Below are 14,154 nucleotides of genomic sequence, written 5' to 3'. Positions count from 1 at the left end.
TTTAAATTTTTTTTTTTTTTTTTTTTTTTTTTTTTGTAATCAAATTTTTAATCTTGGGACACTGTCCTATGTTTTTTCCTGTTTCAATAGGTTTCTCTAACAGTACTACTTCCTGTTGTTTTAACCCAACATAATGTTTTCTTATGTACTCTTCAATGTCATCATTAGGGCAATGACTTAGGCCTGTGCACCATCAACATAACAAACCAATTTTTATTTCAATAAAACAAGGTTTTATGGCACATTTCAATTACAAACTCATTTTTGCATGTTTCTGACATCTCCTGAGGTTCTGAAATTCCATAAGAGGAGTCATCCAATATTGTAATGACAACTGGATGCATTCTGATGGTCAGTGATTTATCACCATTATGCAACATCTATTTGGTGTCTTTATGATCTTTGGTCAAGGATTCCTAACCCCCTGCTCCTGTTACTTCACCCGAGTCTGGTATATCACTCAACTAGTTTCTTCATTGCTGTTTCTGTGATTCTTTTGATTCTAGTTCCTTCTTCCTGATGACAATCATGTAATTGCACCTTCATCCTTCACTGCTTTAAATTACATAGGTATATGCATTTTGTTTTCTCTTTATCTAGTTGTTTTTGATGAACTTTGGGTTACCTTATTGCATGAGACTCCATCATTGAGTTTCTTATTTTCACTTGGGGACTGCCAGTTTTTCCTTCTTTTTCTCTCTCCATCTACTTGTCTTTGTCACTTATTCAGCTTCTTCGTTATCTGTACATGCTTCTTCATTTAGAGGCCTTGCATCATGACTCTGTCACTTTTACTGGAGAAACTCGCATATACCTTTTTTCTTCCTTGCAATTCACTTTCTTCTATTGTATCTCAGTTAACTTGAGATGTACTTCATCAGGATGCTGTATTTTCTGTTATTTGCCTCTGTCAGTCTTCTCTTTTTTGCGGTGAGGTTTTTTGGGGTATTTCTATAATTTGGAATCTTCAGCTGAGAAAAGTTGTCAACAGTCATCTCTTCTCAATTTGGTTTCTTGACTTTTCGAAGCCAGGGTCTACTAGCTTTATCATCTTCTACAGCTTTGTGGCATCACCCCTCTTTTGTGCTTTGTCCTTTTGTTACTTTCCAATGTTCTCTCCTTCTTTGAGGGCTGGACATCATGGTTTTTGGTGGTTACTTTTTTCTGGAGCTGCCTCATGGCTTTTGTCTGGTAAACACATTTTGCTTCAAGCTATGAGGTTACTTGGCTGCCTTTTCATGGATTTTTCCCTGTCCTTCCACTCTCCACTTTACCTGATTAGAATGCCATAGAATAATTTTTTGATCCCACTCCGAGATTTTATTCTCATCGTTTTGTCATTCCCATAAAAATTTGGGGTTGGAGTCATGTCATAAATTTGTTTCTTGTGAACCAACTTTGACCTTTCCATGTTTCAAGATGGACAGTTTTCTCACTTTGTGGTGAGTACTCTCCAGGATGTGGATGACCGGATCAAGGTCTCAAATGCTGTGTCCACATTCTGATATGTCTGCCTGCCTATTGCTGTCTTTGGTCTCTCCACAATAGTCAAACACTCATTTCATTCAAAGTTCTTTTCTTTGAGTCTGCTATAGCCCTGTATGTTTTACAATGGGCCTGATGAACTTTTTCTTGGAGGTTACATTCCTCAGGCCTACTGTTACACTACTCTATATACATTTGGCCTCTGCTTGCTCCATTCAACAAGGCTGTTGCTACTTCCCATCTCCTTCAGGAGTCATCTCATTTTGGGTGGATGGTTTAACTCTCCAAGAGAGTTCCTTATTTAGTCCATATAATCCCACTGGTTTGGGACTAAATGGATGCACCTTTTAATGGGAAGTAGGGTTGGGTTGTCACCTGGAAGTGTAGTACAGGTCACACTACTGTATAATGAGCTAAGCTATTCCTGGTGGCTAAGCCAATTGGATAGGTCTAGAATATTTTACTTCTGCACCGGATTATTCTATTAAAAATTTCTCTAATATGGTACAGCCTGACTTATTAACATAGCCACACTACTCACTCAAACTTATTCAAGCAATTAAAAGATAATGACCATTTGAGCAATCTTACATTCTGCCTACTTGTGTGACATTTTGGGTTCTTTTGACAATATCTTTTACTCTTTCACCTTTACTGGATGAAGAGTATTCTGAGCATGAGAAGGATGCAGTCTCCTGGCAAATGATATCTCACTAGGCTACCCTCTCCCAGTGGGTGTCATGTTATGTACTATCATTTCAGAAAGGAGTTCATCTTTGTAATTTCTATATCTGCACTGGTCCCTCCACTATCTTATCAGTGTGGTATTGTGGCTCTTTGTTTCAGGGATTAACGTTTTCCTTATGTGATAGTGTATTTCAGATAGATACTTGACTCTGTGCACAACCTTCCACCCTTTCTCCTTACTTTCTTTAGCCTTTTCAAGAATGAGCCATTGTTAGTACTCACAGAGAGTACTGTGCATGGAGGATGTGTTGTCTACCTATTGGTGGAGGGCAATACTTAAATGATGATTACATCATAGACTGGTGCAGTGCATGTTAATATTTATTTATAGGGGTGGAAGCTTCATTCAAGACTTTTGGCATGCACAGAGATCTTCACAGAAATGGTGCAATGTTATAGCTCATTGTTGTGAAGAAGGATGAGTATTTATCTAAAATTAATTATCAGGTAAGGAAAATGCTAACTTGTCAACTACTGCCTTTCACCAACAAAATAAATTATGTTAAGATTTACTTAGGTGTGGATATGCTCTTTCTATTGATTATAGATATGCCCATCAGACAAGTATACATGAGTAAATAATTGGTTTGAAATGCATGAAAAAATAGGTGCTTCTCTAGTTGGTTTAACACAAGAACTGCCAAGACTGTTGATTTGATGGTTTTAACTTTTAAAATTTATATATCTTTATGTGTATGAAAAATATGCTGTTGTCCATTCATGACTTTTTCCCAAATCCATCTATTAAATAGCCTTATGGTGTTTCAAAGGTAGGATCACAAAAATAAAGTTATAATCACTATTAACAGGAACTGCTAAAGACCTGTTAGTTTGACTATTGTTTACAATACATCCTTTTTTTATAACAACATACAATTTGGGTTGTTGTTTTAGTATTACAAGTAGCCTACAGTTTCAATACAGATGGCTGTTGTTATTTTTTATCTTCAACTGAGCTCTCAGCTCTTTAAGTACATTAGTATTTGATTATATTTTGACCCTTGAAGTCTCAAATAAAAGATGTCTATTTTTTGGCTGATATGAATTAATTTTATTGTAGTCTACTTATAATCCTAGCAGTTTCCATGAAAAGTTAATCTGCTTATCTGTCGATTTGAGTATATTATAGTATAGCCTGCTTATAGTCTTTTTGATTCCTGTGAGAAGTGGTGTCTGTTTGTCTGTCAATTTGAGTATATCATAACATTGCCTACCTATAATTCTATCAAATCCCATGAGAAGTGGTGTCTGCTTGTCTGTTAATTTGAGTATACATATAGTAACAGAGAAATTGACAGAGACTCAAAAATGGTTCAAGGAAGATGAATATCTGTTTAACAAGTGATAGAGATGCTCACAAATTTGTCAGAAAATGATTCTGATGCAAGGAATGTGAGTGATCACAAAAGCAATGAGTCCTGGATTTGTGAAACAGTCATGCAAGTGAAAGTGCCACTATCACCAAAACAGCTTTCCAAGTGCAGAAGAGGTCATAGCAGAAGCAGCAGTCCTGGACAATCCTCAGCAGTGCTAGCTGCTTTAACTGTGTCATCTCCTGCAGTAGCTTTTGGTGCTCCAGCTGTGCCAGCCACTTTGCCCGGTACAGTACCAACCAAGTGACTCCAGCTGCATCACCAGTACAAGCTGGGATACAGGAGATTGGGAAGAATGGAACAATTTGGGAAATTATGAATTCCTGTTTAGGCAGCAGGAAGACAGGCCACACAAGATTTTTTGAGAGAAACTCCAGGTCCTATGCAGTACACAGAATGCAGTATTGATAGTTCTGTCAGTGCTTTTCACTTATTGATTAGTATGCAAATGCTACACCACATCCAACGATATACTGAAGCAGACACATATAGAGTGCAAAATGATGATTCCTGGAAAATATCTTTGAAGGAATTATAAGTATTTATTGCACTGCTATATGTTTGTGGGGCCTATGGTAGCAAAACTATTTACTTGAATTCCTTTTTTTTTACAGAAACAACGGTATGGAATTCATTTCGAGAAATATTGAGATTTTTACTTGAAAACAATGAGAAGTGCCCAACTTCAAATAGACAAACTTGCCCTTGTATTAGAAATTTAGAATGACTTCATTGAAAACAGCATTGTCTGCTACAAGTTGGGAGAGAACATTACTGTGGATGAGCAGCTATTTCCCACAAAAGGTGTGTTGTCTCTGGACACAGTACATGGCAAACAAACCAAACAAATTTGGAATAAAGTTTTTGCTAGCAGTAGACATTGCCTCAAAATACATTCTGAATGGTTTCACCTACCTGGGCAAAGACAAAACTCACCCAGCTGGTCAGAGACTGATAAACAGTGTGGTATTCAGGCACCATACTTAGGAAAAGGGAGGAATGTGACTTCAGACACTTTTTTTTACTTTACCTGAATTGGCAAAAGAGTTGCAGAAAAAAACAACCAACCTAGTTGGAATAGTGAACAAGTCAAGAAGAGAGCTTCCACCATTTATGCTAAACTTGCAACCAGAGCTGTACACCAGTACAATATTGAAACACTACAACTTGCTACATTGACTGTTTACAAGTGCAAGATGAGGAAGATTGTTTGTATTCTCAGTTCTCTTCACATGTTAGTTAGCATTGACACAACTCAGAAGAAAACACTTGAAACTGCTTTTCTACAACCAAAGTGCATAGTGGATTTTGTAGACCAGATGGCACATTAGTACTCAGTAAAACTGGTTCCTTTCAGTTGTTAGTTGCTGTATTTTACAATGTCCTAGACCTGGAAGCCATCAGTTCCTTAGTTTTGTACAAGGAATGCACTGAAGAAAATATAAGTAGGATGGATTTCTTCTTAAAGCTAACCTCAGATCTCTGACAAAAAACACATTTGAAAAAACTGCAAAGAACCAAGCATCTCAACCTGTATTCAGTGCTTTATCCAGTGAAACACATAAAATAAAACAATGCCAGGTAGCTGAATGCAATAAAAACAGAACTTCAGATAAATGTGCCCTGTGTGAAAGACTTGAAAGCATTTTACCTGCATGGATTGTGTCACTTAGGACAATTTATAATGGGAGTCATGTAATTTTTTTCACATTTTTACGAACATATACTGTTTTGGATAATTTACCTATAATTTATTATTTAAAGTTCTGTATGTACACATAGATGTTTCTACCTGCTTCCTAACATTTTTCTTTTGATATGTTTATTTTATTATAGTATTTGAGCTATTGAAGTGTTTTTTTTTTGGTTTTTTTTCGCACAATTGTTCATTTTAATCCAGTATTTCGGTTGTAATTATGTTTCATTTCATGTTCCAAAATAAAACTTTTGAGTTGTATCCAATAATTTGTCTTTCATATTAATACTGATGTTGTAATATGTAGCAGTCAAAATTATGGTAGTTCTAGATATGAGTGAAACCTTAGCAGTTCTAGTGTTAACAAAGCTATCAATATCTCAGCAAATCAACAAGGTTCATATTTCATGTTCTTGCTTTTAATTATATACGATTTGTGTTTGTAAACTCCAGCAACCTATTTTTGATGTTGGAAATTTCTGAAAGGGAGAAATTGGAGTCCAGGTGCATCATGTGACATAGAAGAGTGAAGATTGAGAATTTTGTTAAATATTTCATTTCAAAATCAAAAAACTAAAACTTAGAGAATTTTAAAATTTGAATTCTAAACTTCATTTTGATCCTAAGTTTATTGACATTAAATTGATAATAAAGCTGTTTAAAAAAAATGTTTAATGAAACTGCTCTGTAAAAGGTTAAGACACATGTACTTTGATCCTTTTATATACATGTGGTTAACTTTAACAGATAGATTTAGGAAATTTTGGTATTGAAACTTGGTTAATAAGTTACTTAAATTTTTGGAGACAGTAAGATGCCGAGTTAGAATGATACTGGTGAGAATGCTTCAGAATGTGGAAAATTTCATTAAATATTAGGAATTGTAAAGTAGTATGTTTTAGTTGTGGAAATTTCAAGATAACATGTATGTTATGTTCAAGAATATTTGTATTGTTGAAAACATTTGAAGTAGACCTCATGCTATAGTGTAAATATCTTTGTAGACAACACGCTATAGTAGCACTACTCATTTTAATGTGTTTTTTAATAAAAAAAGATAACCTGTATTTGTGAAATGAAACATGTTATTTCACATTATATAAACGTGATACAATGATTGGTCAAGCTGTGTAAGTCAATGGTAAGTGGCTTCATTCAGTGGAAATGTACATTGTGAAAGTTATCTTCTCATTGAATTTATTTTATACAATGTCAGTTGTTAGTGTGTTGGATTTTACAACCTTTCTGAAACACGAAGTTTAAGGAAACATTAATGCTAGATCAAACATCTAAGTTTTATAACATCATACTTACTTTTATAATGAAAAGTGTCAATGTGATATATAAACAAAGAACAACCTATTTTTGTATTTGTAGGTGAGCACAAAAATGAGTTGTGAATAACCATTTCTAGAAGCTACTAAAGAAAAGGCAAAAAGGCCATAAAGAATTTAATCGTGCAATATTTTAAAGGTATCTCGTTGTGGATAGAATTGATGAAACACGTGGTAAGTAATACTGGACTGTGGTTGTAATATTTAAACTTAATAGGATCTAACAATTGACAAAAATATTTTTAACTTTTTGGTCATCATGTTATAACTAATTCCAAAACATACATACCTCCGCTGCCACTTATAGCTATTTCTCAATCTCCATCTTCTGTTGTTCTTTGCCATCTAAACATTGTGTTCACTTGCTCCAGTCTTTTATACCTCACTCGACTGCCCTCGACAATATTTAATTTGCAAAACTTTACACTGGTCCTCACATGCCCTCTATGCAGGTACTGTATATAAGCGCTGTATGCAAACAATATAATAATTTCTTTCTTGACAAAGCGTGAGCACTAAGAGTCACGTTTTGTGGTCCACATTTACATTTGTAAAATTTTGAAAGTAGTCTGGTGTTCTTTTTTTTTCCTCTATTGCTAATATTTCATTGTTTATCTTCTGTGGTTAAAAAAAATTGTTTGCATGCATGAATTCCCGTGTAAATGTGTCTGGCACAAAGGCTACCCAGACCTTATCCATTCCTCCTTTGTTGTCTGGTGGAGGCTGTCCGTGACCTGATTCAGGGCAAGATGGAGTTCTTCATGCAGCCCGAGGTGTCTCCCTAGAGGGTTCAGAGTTGGCTTTTCATCATGAACCTGAATATACTGAGGAGAATTTAGACACTGTTTCCTACTCCTTTTACTAGGGCTGCCTCTCCTGAGGTCTCATCTGATCAGCCACCTTCTGCATCTTTTCTGTAGTTAGTTACACAAGTTTGTGAAATTTTGGGGATTAACCCCCATTTGCTTTTGAGTCTACCCCTGCCATGTTGTCAGATAGATCTTGGGGGATTACTTAGTTCTTCCTTCTTCTTCTGATATTGCCATGCATGCAGAGTGGTTTGCAATGCATTAACGAGAGGGTATCGCTATGTCTTGACCCCCACGTTTATCAGAACAACATGCCCTGGCTTATCATCATCAGGATGAAGTGTATTTGGACACTCAATAGTTTGATCCATTGTTGGTTCTATGGGGTTCCAGGTTAGAACCTGTTATCACTCTTGACAGGTCTCAGTTTTCGTGGATTCGTTTGACTCTTACTACTGTATTGCGATACTTCCCTTCCATTCACCTTTTGTCTGAAGCATATCAATGCTCTCCTCATCAATTTGATGACAAACTAGGACTCTTACTGGTTAACACTATGGCTCATTTGTCCTCCTCAGATGTTTGATGACTCAAGCTTCATGGATGGAAGTTATGGGGTCCTTTGCTCGACACAGAGGTTTAACTTCTAAAGTTTCCATGTATTTGACTAAATCCCTCTGTTAACCTACTATGGTAATCTATCAATGGAAATCGACTACATATCATCAATGGTTTCTGCGGAGAGCCTTCAACCCAGTCGATCCAACATTATCCATAGTTTCACGTTGTTTGACATGTATTTTTGAGAGAGGTTTGGCTTCTTCTACCATTGTATTATATAAAGCATCCTTAGCTTCCACGTTTCGATATTATAAGTATAGGAAAGTTTTTGACTCTCCTGTGCTATCTCATCTCTTACGATCCTTTCATATTTTATGACCCAAAAGACCTTTTCAATTGCCTAATTGGGACTTTAGAGTTGTTTTACATGCATTATCATGTCATTCCCTCATACCTATGGTCTCTTGTTTATTGTATCACCTTCACCTTAAGGTATATTTTGTATTATTGTTAGCTTCTGGACACTGCCATTCTGATTTATTTACCATCCATGTTCAGCAGACTTTCTATCATTCCACCTATGTTTTGCTCTATCCAGACAGATCCTTTCTACTGAAAACTCTTGCTGCCAGAGAAGAGAATAGATCCTTTTCTCCTATTCACTTACCAGGTGTTTCTCATCTTTACAATCGATCAGACCTGGATTCTTTGTTGTATTCAGTCAAAGCACTTAGATATTATGTAGCTTTTACGGAACCATTCAGGGGCCTTAGGAACCAGCTTTTTATTCATTGGGATCCTCCGGTGTCCTGGGATTTATCACCCATTACATTAACCAGGGGACTTCGGAAGTTGATTCATATAGCCTATTTGGGGTTGTCTATTGAAGATTGAAATATGCTCCATATCACTCTCACCAGATTCAGCATCTATCAATGTCATTGGCTGCTTGTCTGAACTATTTTCTGGTGGATATTTTGTAGGCTGGTATGTGGAATTCTCCTGACACTTTCCTATCTCATTACCTTCATGATCTAGTAGTTTCCTCTTCCGTGTGATTTTGCCTTACCCCTGTGGCTGTGTTGACTACCTCTGCCAGATATTAACAAGGAGGGGAGTAACTTTCTTAGCTGATTTATGGTTTTTTCTTCTAGGGTCCCTTTTTATTTCTTTGGGATCCCACTCAGTGGCAAGTGTTTCCCAGTTAGGCGTGCTTGTATTGTTTCAATTCTGCACTAGCAACCTTTATATCGGTTCATGGTTACAACAGGTTCTGTCAAGTTGAGGTGTTCCATATGACCATCTAGATGCAATTCTGGATGGTAGTATTATCTCACAATATAAATGCAATGGACCTCTACTCATGGACTATCATGAGTAAAGCTAAAGGGGATTTTGCCAGTCCCTGCTGATCTTCAAGCTGAATCAGTCAAGATCAACTTGCTTTTAAAACTTAGGGAACATGGTTCACCTGTTGCACTGTCTCTGGAGACCTGTTCCTCAGGACTCACAACCGTGCATATGTCCCCCCCCCTTCCAATATTGGAGCTAGGAAATCTTTACCACATCCACTTTCCAGTTGCTGGGGGTGGACAGAGGATTTTCTTTCAGAGTGTTGAGTTTTCTCCACTCTCAGAGAAAAGGGACAAAGTTGGGGACCCTCCTAATTGGGTCCCTGGAAATTTATCCCAGATGTTGGTAGGAACAGGACTAACCAACGTGGGAGCCTACTCGTAAAACCAGTCCAGATTTGATGCTTAGCTATCCGGTGAGGGTGGGCTTGAACCCTCTTACGAACACTGAGAGTCTTAGGTTGTTCATACAGGCGGTCCACTATCTCCTCATAAATCAGAACACGATGAGGTCCCATCTTAGGCCCTTGGTGGAACAGTGTTCCATGTCCTCTCCATATTTCCATGGATAAGTGGAATTCTCCTTGCCCACTTGGTTGGGGAGTGAAGATGACTGTTCGTGGATATGGCACATATGATCCCGTCAATCCAATCCTGGGATGTAGCCTTTTGGACTTCTTCAGGTTGATGAGATGTATTGTCCACTTTGGTGTTTCTTTCTTTCATAAATCTGGTAGTTCAAAAGACATCATTCCATGGCTGTGGGTGGGTACCCTATCAGAAAGTTATGTATATATTAGCAGTCCAACTGCCCTGTCCACCAACATGGGATATGGATACCATGACCCCTTAAATCCAGCCCTGAGTCATGGAACCACAGCTGCAAGGTTGGGGCTGGCCCATCATACTTACTTGTGTAATATTCCACCCTTTTCACTTTTCAGTAGTTTTGGGTGAAGAGCATACCTGTTCTGGATGTAGTATAGTTTACCCCACTTGGGTACCACTTCTCGTGCTCGTTGTGTTGGACGTACACACATGATGATGTGGGTCCTTGGATCAGATGATATTGCCTTCCAGTTCCCATGTCTGAGGTGAATGGACCCTCTTCCTACCATGGGTAAGATATTCCTACTTTCTATCACAGTATTTCTGGTGTTGGTTGAAGTTGAACTTGCCCTTATGGACCACTTTTCCCTAACTACTTTACACCAGGGATCCTTTCATTTAATTTCTGGTGTCCCTGCTATGATTCTTCCCTTATTGTGACACATCGTTTTCATGAGCAAGGAGTATACCAAAGAAGTGGCACAGTCTCCCATGCATGTGTCTTTCATATTCTTTATTCACACACCCATGGGCTTCTTTTGGGCCCTTTCTGAAGAGGGCTTATCTAAGTACTGTTACACTGGTCTCTCCACCAGGTCAGTGTGGGATTCTATATATTCTATGAGAGAGGTAAGATATCATAATGGATGTTAACGTTTTCCTACACTGAGAATGTATTTTCAATACATTCTTACGTATTCTCACACTTCCCACCTTTCCTCCCCACCTCCATTGTTTTTTCCTTTTATGTTTCTCAATCTTGAAGTGAAGTTGGGCTAAGCTGCATAGAGGGAGTCAACTGTGTTAGGAGTTGTATTGCACTCTTATTGGTTGAGGGTTGTTGCATATTCACACAGCTGCCTCATGTGAAAACACGTGAGGGTAGGTGGAAGTATCTAGGTTAGTGGTGAGCAAAAATTTATTCATATAGAGGGCGTTGCAAGTCAGGAAAAGCTATTCTGTAAGCAGAGGTAAGAATCTATTGGAAATACATTTTCAGGGTATGAAAATGTTAACTTCATTCCTTCAGTAAGTATCTAGCCTTTACTGCATCCTCACTTTTCCCCTGCCTAACCTGCTTCTGATACACAACTGTAACAACATTGTTTTTCTAACGCCACTTATGTTATATGCCTACTGGAGAACCACCAATACTGTTGAACTCCACTAGAGAATTTTGGGTGTTCCTCAAATAATTCAAAGATTATTTTTAATTCTGTCTGTTTTTAGGTGAGTAATAATAGTAATTGTAAACCCCTTTAACTCTTTCTGGATGAGGGGGTGTCACTGTTATCCCTTGATTTTTTTTGTTACACTGTGGAAATTACCAAATTGCATGAAACTTAGAAAAAAAAATAATATAATTTGATTAAGCTTTTCTATGATTTTGCAGGTTTCTAAATTTCCAAAATGTTATTTTGAGATTATTTAAAAAAATTAAAATGTTGTCTTTTGTTTTCAAGTTTTTATGTTGATCATAAATTCCATTTTATATATTCAGTCATTTTCGACTTGATTGATATTCGTTACCTACTTATTTTGATACTTTATTTTGCTAGTTGCAGTAGTCACTTCTTGCTGCTTTAAGTTGTAAAAAGCACCATAGAAACTTAAAAAAAGATTTAAGACCTAGGACTTGACCTTTCAAATTGGTGATAGGTTGTACTAGGCAACAGCATTTTTACTAACAATATTCTTGGTCAAAATCAATCTATGTTTAATAAATATACTTTATTTTCCATAAATTGTAAGTTATTTTATTTATGTGCATTGTTTGAATACTAAGGGTGTTGTGACTTGAAACTTCTCTAACCAATTACTCATTATGCCTGAACTGATTAACTGGTTTGACTTAGAGTCTATGAAATTTAAAAACTGTCAGTGTCATGCTATTGAGCTGACACTGATTACAGGGTTACTTGATCCATATTTTCCTTTTTTTTAAGTTTTAATTATTCACCCATGCATGAAAAGGTAAAAAGATTATTAAATCAGTTCTCTGTTTCATAACAAAATACATGAAACAAGCCAGATGAGGTGTCATTAAGATTATTACCTTGGCTCATATGTTTAGAATTAGTTACAGTTAGTAAATCCTTGCATGTTCTGTTTATGTATTTCCTTGTGTTCTTCAGAGCACTGAAAGGTTTAGACTTTTGTATCCACTACTTGCTCCATGTGTTATGATCAAATGAGCAAACATTGCTTACAATTGAATTTCATGGCATGAAATGTGCAGTGGTATAAATAAAACTAGGTGTAAAAAATTATAATTGATTTTAGAAGCAGTTAGAAAATATTTTAACTAATTAGGGTCTTAAATATAATTGTAACCACATTTCTCAGTAATTGCAATGTTCCTATTGACTACAATAAATTTAACACCAATATTCAATAAATAAGAATTTGGGTCATCTGTTGGCACCTGATTAAAGTCCATGGTGGTCAGTCACTTATCCTCATTGCCACAGATTGTTTCCACACAACAAAAGAGCTAGTTGGCCATTTATCGTCTTGCAGGGTGACTGACAACATTCTACATAAGGCTGGTCAAGCATTCGTGTTTTCTCTAAGTAACATAAGGATGGAGTTGAAAATATAAAGCAAACTTTCTTCTGGATTGCTGAAAAAAATTTATTGGAAATAGATAGTTTTACCAACATAATATTTGAGCATACACGGTAATGCATAAAATTCAGAGTGGTTGGTTCTTAAATGGGTGGCAGAAAGCAAAGATGCTACGTGGTAAGACCATCACCTGGATTTATGTGCTAGGCCATGAAAGGGTAAATCTAATTGAGGAAGCTGACTAGCTCACAAGAGATGCCCCTTTATCAAGTACAGTACAACTATACTGCAGTATTAAGGCAAAAACAGCAACCAGGAAAGTCATCATTGACATAGAGAGGGAGTGGGACTGCTGGAAAAGTGCTGTATGGTGTAGCAAGGAAAATCAATAGGACAGTATACAGCCAGATGGCCACTAGTAACATTATTACACCTCCTGCAAGGCATCTGGCCTCCATATGTGGGGTCAATGCCTATTGACAGTATCCCTGGGATTGTCACCTTTATTGTGCATGACACAAGGTTTTCGTGACTTACATTCAAAATTTTCTTAATCTACTTTTTGCATATGTTATACCAATTAGTATAGCATAAAATTTTAACTAATAATCTATATTTTAATAGTATATAAATTTTAAGTTCTTAATCTTATAAGGCAATATTTTAAAAAATCTTGAATTTCCTGTAGTGTGACACATTTTCTCTAGGCATCTCTTCTTTATTTTATCCACCACCCCTCCAGTAAGTATGAAATTCAGTGTAAATAACTAACTATAAAATCATCATTGCTCAGACAAACCATAATTTTTATAACCTTCAATTTTGTTTGGTTACAGATCCATCAAATAGGAAATTAGCCCCTCTTGCCACACCCACCTGTCATCCTCTCTTTCAGAATTTGTTAATAGTTCTCTTATTCATTTAATTCTATATTATCTATAACCAATAGAGAGCCAAGGTTTTCACCTATCAAAGAACGTATTATATAATATTGTTTTTTGAAAGGAAAATTGTCAATTTCACTGTTAGTACAAGCTTTGTTCCCACAGGAAAGAAATGACCAGCTTGGATGATTTTGTAATGGTTTTAGTCACATAGTTAGAAAGCCAGAAAAATTGTGATAGTTAGGGGAATTGTCTACTTTTCGCATTCTGTGTTCTTTGGTGCATTATTTAATTAAATAAAAATTATTACATTACTACCATTAGTATAAAAAAAAGTAGGGTTAAGTGTCATCGACAGCAAGAAAAAATAATCGGGTAAGTTCTTTATTTATTATTATAAAAATAACTAAAATATAAAAATAGGGATCTCTTTTGGTTAGATTAGGTAAAATAAATAATAATATAACTATATGCATGCGAACAACTTGTGGGTAATGTAATTTGATAGTATAATGTG

The 14,154-nt window shown here is 36.3% G+C and overlaps 1 long non-coding RNA gene across 1 annotated transcript in view; it reads left to right on the top strand.

Moving 5' to 3' along the window:
- LOC111087220 overlaps positions 1-14,154 on the top strand; it is a 27,869-nt gene that overhangs the window by 8,373 nt on the left and 5,342 nt on the right. The window contains exon 2 of the long non-coding RNA XR_002611939.1: positions 6,679-6,809. This is a non-coding gene — a long non-coding RNA (uncharacterized LOC111087220). The remainder of the gene's footprint in view (positions 1-6,678; positions 6,810-14,154) is intronic.

This window comes from Limulus polyphemus, unplaced genomic scaffold, assembly GCF_000517525.1.
Source record: "Limulus polyphemus unplaced genomic scaffold, Limulus_polyphemus-2.1.2 Scaffold1894, whole genome shotgun sequence".
Classification (NCBI taxonomy): Eukaryota; Metazoa; Arthropoda; class Merostomata; order Xiphosura; family Limulidae; genus Limulus; species Limulus polyphemus.
This window is presented reverse-complemented; position numbering and strand designations above follow the sequence as displayed.